The 8,343-nt window shown below is 47.8% G+C and overlaps 1 non-coding gene across 1 annotated transcript; it reads right to left on the bottom strand.

The window, feature by feature from the left end:
• Window positions 1–7,208: 7,208 nt before the first annotated feature.
• Window positions 7,209–7,281, bottom strand: TRNAS-CGA (transfer RNA serine (anticodon CGA)). The gene has a single exon. It is a non-coding gene; the product is annotated as a tRNA-Ser (tRNA).
• Between the last annotated feature and the right edge of the window lie 1,062 nt (window positions 7,282–8,343).

The raw sequence follows: 8,343 nt of genomic DNA on the forward strand, positions 1-8,343 counted from the left end.
AGAAGCAAGTTTGGCCTTTTCCCTGGTAGTGGTGACCATTTCCCTTCTCAAGTACTAGTAATTTGAAAACGATACGTAATTCTACCCACTTAAAAGAGCGTTTTCGTGTGTCTTTAAGAGCAACTTCAATTTTGTCTAATGATCATTCACTTCTGTCCCCTAGAGTAACGAATAAAACAGGAGCTCTAATACACGACACCAATGGCAGTCTTAACTAATGGCAATACAAATTCCAAGAAAACAGCTAACTCGGAGCGACCTAAATCGCGTTCATAGGCGCGTAATTTCCAATTGTAGTTCGACATCAAGGAAATGCAGGATGTTTCACGAGAACACATAAACAAACATTTAAAGGTTTCCTTTGGCAGATATCACAACTTTAGTTCATGAGCTGGTCTATTCGAAACGGCTGACAATGCTTCTACAAAAAATTGAGATGCAAGCGTGAAAATTAATAAGAATTCACTAATGAAGCTTTTAACTAATTACAATTTTTGGCGCCTAGTGCAATTTACAAATTCTAGCCGTGGAGTTCACAAGGCGGAAACACTTGGAACAAATTTTCAAGATGACACCAGTTTCGAGATATAAATTCCCGCACTTTGCGAAGAAATGCATTGGCATTCCAGTTAATTTCTTAACGAAACGTCGTTTCTTGCACTGAAGCACACAAGTAACTGGAACGAAAGAATGCATTTCTCCGCGGTGCATTTTTCCATTTCTCCGATTTATATCTCGAAACAGGTGTCGTCGTGAGAATTTGTTCCAAGTGGACCCGCCTTGCGAAGTCCACTGCTAGAGGTTGTAAATTGCAATACGGGTCATAAGATAATCGGCTAGAAAGATAATCAGTGAATTCTTAATAAGTCGATTTTCGATTTCAATCTTTTGTGCAAATAGTTTCCACCACTTCGAGTAGACCGGTTCATAAACTAGAATTGAGTTGTCAGCTACAGGCAACCTTTAAAGAATTTTGAAAGTGTTCGCTGAAGCACCCTGTATCAAACATGTGCGCTTTTATTTTTACTCTATCTGTGGGCCAAATATACAAATAATGATTTTTTCGCTGAACTCTCCACAATTCAAAAGCTCGCTACAGCGCATGAAATACAATAACATAGGCATTACGTTAGGTTGTGTCCATTAGATTACAGTTGACACTAAGTATGATACTTCTAATGTTCCTAATGACATTTTGGGCATTACAGGGCGAATACGTGCTTCGAGATGCCCTGTTGGTGTACCATCTGTTCGTGGAGCAATTATAAGCAATACTTACAATATTACGGGCGCCAAGACGATGTCTGCGTTCAGTTCCTCCAAAGCACTCATCTTGCAGAGTGCATCGAGGATTTCCGTCAGGGCCAGGTCCAACCCTCTGCCGTAAATGAGAGTCGATTTGAGAGTCAGTTTTCGCAGCGCGCAGTCTTCTTTGGCGAGGTATCTGGCGAACAGTGCGTTGGAGGCTTCGTCGCGATAGCGGGACACGCAGTGTGAGACACCGAGTTCAGTGATGCTCTTGTTTTCAGTGAGCTCCCGGATAAGCCAATGCGCCTGAGTACCGGCCATTTCGACCTCTGACACGTCGAGTGCTGTCAGGTGATCCATGCCTAAGCCGAGTGACCTTCCAGGCGTGGCCACGTTGACTCCCCGTTCCTCCTTGAACTCGTTGACCTTGAAGGCGACATTTCCACGCTGTGGCATTGGATTGAGCATTTCGAGCAAGATAGCTTCGTCCCGAGGTGACGATATATTTGCTGGACAGATGGTAATGCTTTTCAAAAAGCGATTGCGATTTATTGCTGAACGCATCGAGGCGCGACCAATCCAAGTGGACCTGAATTTTATCGCTGTGATGCAGCGATGCTCGGCAAGTAGACGCTCGGCGAGATCCAGTGCCCTCGCTTCGCGTGAGACTTGCTCAGGGCCGTGTGCACCGTACGCGCATGCGCGTTCCTGGCCACACTCGATTAAGACGGCACCTCTAATCTTTCCTCCCCCATCTTCCCCAAGCTCCAGGCAAGCACCTCGTAGGATCTTGTTCAAATCATGGCGGTGTTTAATTAGGCTGCAGCTGGCACCATCCTTCTTAGTGCATGGGATGTTCAGCGAGTCCCAGTCGATGCTGAGCCGGTCGGGTGCAGGTTTGGTGACGAGAGCTTGCGTGGATTCAGACATGCTTCACCGGCCACTTGTTTGGCGAAACGCTGTGCTGACGCAGACCTGAATGCAGACTTCAGTCGTCTCACGTAGAACCTGCGCGCAGAAGAAAAAAAAAGGTGTGGCAAAGATTTAGCGACTAAACAGGTGCTTCACTATTATGGATGACCAGCGCGTTTCGCTCAAGGGATGTTAGTTCTCTTGTATAGCATGTTTTGACCACAAAGAGAAAGAATATCGCCAAGCATTGACCATTTATGTAAAAGACAAGAAACGCTGCGAAGATTGGGCAATGTTACTACTCGCCTATGTGATGAACAATTTGTGTCACGTCGCCAAATCCACGGCGAGTTCCCTGACGTTAGAAGTACGCCAAGCCGCCCACAACGGTTGAAAGAAAGTGGCAGTTTCGTCCGAAAGGCGAAGCACCGATTGCGATAGCAAATTAGTGGATAGCTGTACCGGGTAAGGAGAGTAGTTTTAGCAACCGTATATAATCTGTAAACATTCACTTCCTATCGAAAATAGCAAGGATAGAATATGTAAGCCTGACTCAACGAGGACGTAGAAATCAGCAGACATCCACAGGCTGCTGTGTCTTTTTGTGTCGACTGCGTTCTGCGTCGTTGTTCAGTCGCGCTTACACATTCTATCATGGATTGAAACCAACAAGCCCGCCAGCGTGATTTATCTAAATTAACAAGCACAGTGTCACGCGTTTGCAGGTGAACATGAACACATCTCGCTCGATTAGCGCGGAAACTCGCTGTCAAAATGCTGGAGTGGGGAATCGCAGCAGCACCAAATGAATTTATCTTCGTGCATCTGTCGCTTCAGACTGAACGAAACGTCGAAAGCACAGCGCATACCAAGCTACCGGCACTACGCGCACTCTACAAACATCAAAGATCGCTTTGAAGACGATGCCCGTGCAGGCGTCCACTTGCACCACGTCGCAGACCGCTTTCAAGACACACGAGCACCGGCAACGCGTGCCTACAGCTTCCGTCAAAGGCGTCTACTATGGCGTCCACCATTCGCGTGATACGCCGTAGTAGACGCCGCGGTTGTCTCCACTCTTCGGAGCGGTGAGCGAGGAGGACATCCGCGCACCCTAGCAGCCGCCGGGGAATAGCCACCCCTCCCTCGCCTCACCCCTGTGCATTGCACGCATGAGGAGAGGGCACGCTTCCGGCTCGCGTTCGTCGCTCGCGCACGCGAGGTGCTGGATCGAACCGCTTTCGCCGGCTCACCCTCGAACGCTTTCGTTCGCACGTACAGCATAAAACCGTCGCCGGCGCGCGGCGACGGTTTCATCGCCCTTGGACTACGGAATCTCACGGCTACGGCAGGAATGCGCCTGGAGTGCCCATATAGTTGCTGTCGCAATAAAACGCTTAGAAGGCCGCAACCGCGAAAAGACGTTGGCCTTTGGGCGCGGTTTCTCGCCTCGTTCCCCACCGCCCACTCGAAGGCCTCAGGTTGGTGTGGGCTCGCCATTGCTGTCTCCCTTCGGCGAGCAAGACGCTTCGTGTGCGCATTGCTTCATTCTCTTCCTCCTCGCTGAGGCAGTCGCCAGTGGTGTCTGCACGTGCGTTGGCCTTTCCCTCTGCTGCGACAGCGGCGGGTGGAAAACGTTTAAGGGCAACTCGGGCGATTTCTCGGTATCCAACGATATTAATAGAATCTCCAATATACGCTCGTTTTTGCACTCGGGTTATCGACCGGTGCCAAACTCTATTGCTGCAAGACATTTAGGTTTGCAGAAAATGAATTTTAAATGTTTGTTACGAGTTCTCTGCTTACGTCTTTTCACTAGCCACTCTGTGTTTCGGACATCATAGACTACGCCGCCACTGTCGCTGAAATCCTGCCGGAAATCGACGCTGTCTAGTCCGGAAAATCTGCAACATCTACTTGTGTCATCAAGAGATATCAACAGCCATCAGCTCCGCTTCTTTGTCGTTACCACCACGTGTATTGCGTGTCTAGCGCGCGTTTACACTGTGCCATGCGTGTTTACACTGTGGTAGTGTAGGATCTCGCGTCATCGACTCATTGTGACCTTCCACAAGGCAGACAACCCACCCAAATTGCACCACCCTACCGGTGACAGGACTGTCAATACCGTTCGAAAATGACAACCGTCTTATCTGGTTTTAAAAACAGCGGAATTGCCCTTTATAAGGCTAAATATATTGCGACGTAGCGTGAGCGCGCCCACACGTTACGTCACGTTGTCGAGAACAACCTGCGTCTATTCTGCGACCGATGGTTCGACGCTCTGGCGCCGCCAACGTAACCAGACGCGACCAACGCGCCCGGCACGACGATCCCACTATCAGTTGCACGAGCGTGTCTCTGTGACCACGTGACGAGCACAGTCGGGCACGCACCAGAGCGGCGGAGCAGCCACTTGCAGTAGTTTGCTTGCCTCATTAGTCACGTGGTGCCGCTTTGCGCTGCAGTTGGTGTCGGCGTAGCGCTGTCGTATTTACCGTGCAGCTGCTTAGTGAAGGAGAACGGAAGCCCAGGAAAGCAGAGTATCGGCGTGAACACAGATTACGCCAGAAACAAATGAACGACGTTGCGCAGAGCGCGTGACTACAGCAACATGCTGCCGAACTCAAGCAACACCGAGAACGACGCCGTGCCGACGTTCCAGGTTAAGCTGCATCCATTTGTTTTATTTCCTACGTCTCCCTCTTTAGTTCACCACACGTCCACATCCACTGCGGGCTCTCCATAACACGAGGGAACTTTGCTTCTATACTCGCCTCTCTTACGTCGTCTCGTGTAGGGTCTCACTCAACAGTTGGGTGTTGAAACCGCGCTTCTCCCTTTCGCGAATCTTTCGCGGTCGTTCTGGCGATTGTACCAAACGCACCAGCGCACGACCACGCAACACCACGTCCTTACTACGAAATGCGTACGCATCATTCAGATAACTCCCGGAGCAGATTCTGCACGTACAATTTTTTAGCTCCAGTTTAGAACGAAGCAACACTAGCGTACAGCGTTGGACTCAGTCTGTTTATGAAAGTTCTTAAAAAACGGCGTATCTTAACGTACAGCTATAGCGTTAATTCCACTGGGCCGGTACACATCGCACCAGCCAGATAAGCACGAGTACACGCATCTTGAACGCGTTGATCAAGCGGAAAGCAGAGCTACAAGGAGTCTAGTTAGATCGCAGTAAGGGGTACTATAACGTAAAGCTATACCAAACGTTTCTATTCCAATTGTGCAGTCAGTCCTCCACGATTGGTCAAGACATTTTCGGGCCACCTGGACTTCGCCTGTCGGTCACGCGACGTCACAAAACCATGTTAGCTCCTCATCTGATATGACGAGCACACGCTGATGATGCATGATTACACCGAACGAAAGAAAAATCGTCATTTCTCATTCGACGCCATTTCGCTGTTAGCACTCTGCTATTGGGCAAACGCCTCCGCACAGGCCCCACTTGGCCTGTCTGGCACGCAACATCTTAAAACCGCGAAAACTGACCGCGTTAAAGATGCATTAAGATGCGGAACAAAACTGCATTTGTTTTATCATTAGCCGAAGACTGCCTCGTTCCGAAAAGAATAGAAGATGGCTGCTCGCCGAGCGCTCAGGCACTGGCTACTCGCACCTTAGGTAGAGCGTGGATTTATTTCCGCATAATAAATCTTTTTGCCTGATAGTATAATATTATTGAGCCTTTCGGATCGTATACGGCATCGCACTGCCAACTCCTTGTTGAGTATCCGTTTTAGCGGCACTCCAAACCTATGGTCCAATCCTAGCCTTCCGTTGCACGCCACCGCGATTTTCGACCAGCCACCTCAAGCCAAGTAAGGGGAAGCGGACCAATCGGGGACTCCAGCGCCCTTACGCGGTCATCGATATTCACTGCGCTGGCTCAGCCCCATCGAAGCCCTCTCTGCTTGAGCGTACTCCTCGCTTCTTGACAGCCCATTATATAAGAAAAACAGCTTAATGTAGACAGCGTTATTCGTTGTGAAGGCAAACGAAAGTGACCCCCTATATACAAACTTTTGACTGGCCTTTTCAGACAACGCTGCAGGTCGCCGGCTGATGCTTACGTCGTCGGTTACGAAAATTTGACGTCAGGAGATGGGAATAAAAACAGATTGGAATAGCTTTACGTTATTGGGCTCATGTTGCCAACATGGCTAAGCAAGTATGAGCACGTGTATCGGCCTCGAAATTACGTCGACATCTGTTTGGCGGTAGCTAACTAAACTCTGATGCGTGTTTGTGCGCGTTACTTACATTTTATGTTATTTTGGTTTAACTATGAAACTCTCAAAAAGGCTTCAGCGCAATTAATTTAAGAGCAACATTTTTTTCTCCTTGGCTGATTTTTCGCTCATTTTTACTGACAGTTGTGATTCTGCTAACATTCAGATATTTTGCCTTCTCGTTTGTTTGCTTACTCTCTATATGCTAACAAATGCTGCGCCATAACCCGCAGTTAAGCGTAATAAATTAATAAATCGTGACATAGAATGACCCGATGCAATGCCGTTTCGTTGGTGTTTATAAAGAACGCAAAGCTAGTGGAATAAGCCATATCATATTCATCAGCTTTGATTTTCTTGAAACATGCAAAGACAGCCCGGTACTTTGATTTAGGAGCGCGTTAAAGAACCCCAGGTGGCCGAAACAATTCCGTAGTCCACCACTACGACGTGCCCCTTAATCAGATCGTGTTTTTGGCACGTAAAACCGCCTAATTTAAATTGCTTTTATTTTCTTGAAAGTATGTTATGTTGGCGAAACAATTTAGGGGCATTAGACATGTTCTCATTATCGGGCCCTCTTCCAGAATTCAGGAACGCAATGTAGAATTCCTATATGTATTTCTTAAACGAGAAGAGAGGGGGTTAACCGAGGGGCCCGATTTTTATTAGTCATATCATGAGAAGCCAACAAACACTGACACCAAGGACAACATAGGGGAAATTACTTGTGCTTAATAAATGGAATGAAGAAACGATAAATTAATGGAAATTAAAGTGGATGAAAAAACATCTTGCCGCAGGTGGGAACCGAACCCACAACCTTCGCATTTCGCGTGCGATGCTCTACCAATTGAGCTACCGCGGCGCTGTTTCCCCATCCACTTTCTTGAGTATTTATGTGTACTGGTAGAACTTTGGGAGTGTTAGCCAGCGCCACCACTCACAGACCTTGGCGGCGGACGTGGAACGTCCTTGTTGCCGCAGGCGTCACGAGAACGTGATCTTTTTGGGTGAAGGCAACCGGTCAATAAACCCACATATGCTACCTGAAGGCATCAATGTTGCCGGATTCGAGACCCTCGTATGTAATAAACGAGAAGAGAGGGGGTTAACCGAGGGGCCCGATTTTTATTAGTCATATCATGAGAAGCCAACAAACACTGACACCAAGGACAACATAGGGGAAATTACTTGTGCTTAATAAATGGAATGAAGAAACGATAAATTAATGGAAATTAAAGTGGATGAAAAAACAACTTGCCGCAGGTGGGAAACGAACCCACAACCTTCGCATTTCGCGAAATGGGTCTCGAATCCGGCAACATTGATGCCTTCAGGTAGCATATGTGGGTTTATTGACCGGCTGCCTTCACCCAAAAAGATCACGTTCTCGTAACGCCTGCGGCAACAAGGACGTTCCACGTCCGCCGCCAAGGTCTGTGAGTGGTGGCGCTGGCTAACACTCCCAGGATTCTACCAGTACACATAAATACTCAAGAAAGTGGATGGGGAAACAGCGCCGCTGTAGCTCAATTGGTAGAGCATCGCACGCGAAATGCGAAGGTTGTGGGTTCGGTTCCCACCTGCGGCAAGTTGTTTTTTCATCCACTTTAATTTCCATTAATTTATCGTTTCTTCATTCCATTTATTAAGCACAAGTAATATCCCCTATGTTGTCCTTGGTGTCAGTGTTTGTTGGCTTCTCATGATATATGTATTTCTTGTATTACGTTAAAATTGTGCTTAAATAATACCCGCCCAGAAAAGCTAAACACATCCTTTATTTCATCCGTAGAAGCACTTTATATTGTGCTCATTGACTAGCTTCGCTGAAATCTCTCGTGCTTACTTCTCGATGCTGCTGCCCGAAAGATATGTATTCGCCAGTGCTGTCGCGGTTAAATTGCACAAACAGCGTCATACGACG

Source organism: Dermacentor andersoni, chromosome 11 (assembly GCF_023375885.2).
Source record: "Dermacentor andersoni chromosome 11, qqDerAnde1_hic_scaffold, whole genome shotgun sequence".
Classification (NCBI taxonomy): domain Eukaryota; kingdom Metazoa; phylum Arthropoda; class Arachnida; order Ixodida; family Ixodidae; genus Dermacentor; species Dermacentor andersoni.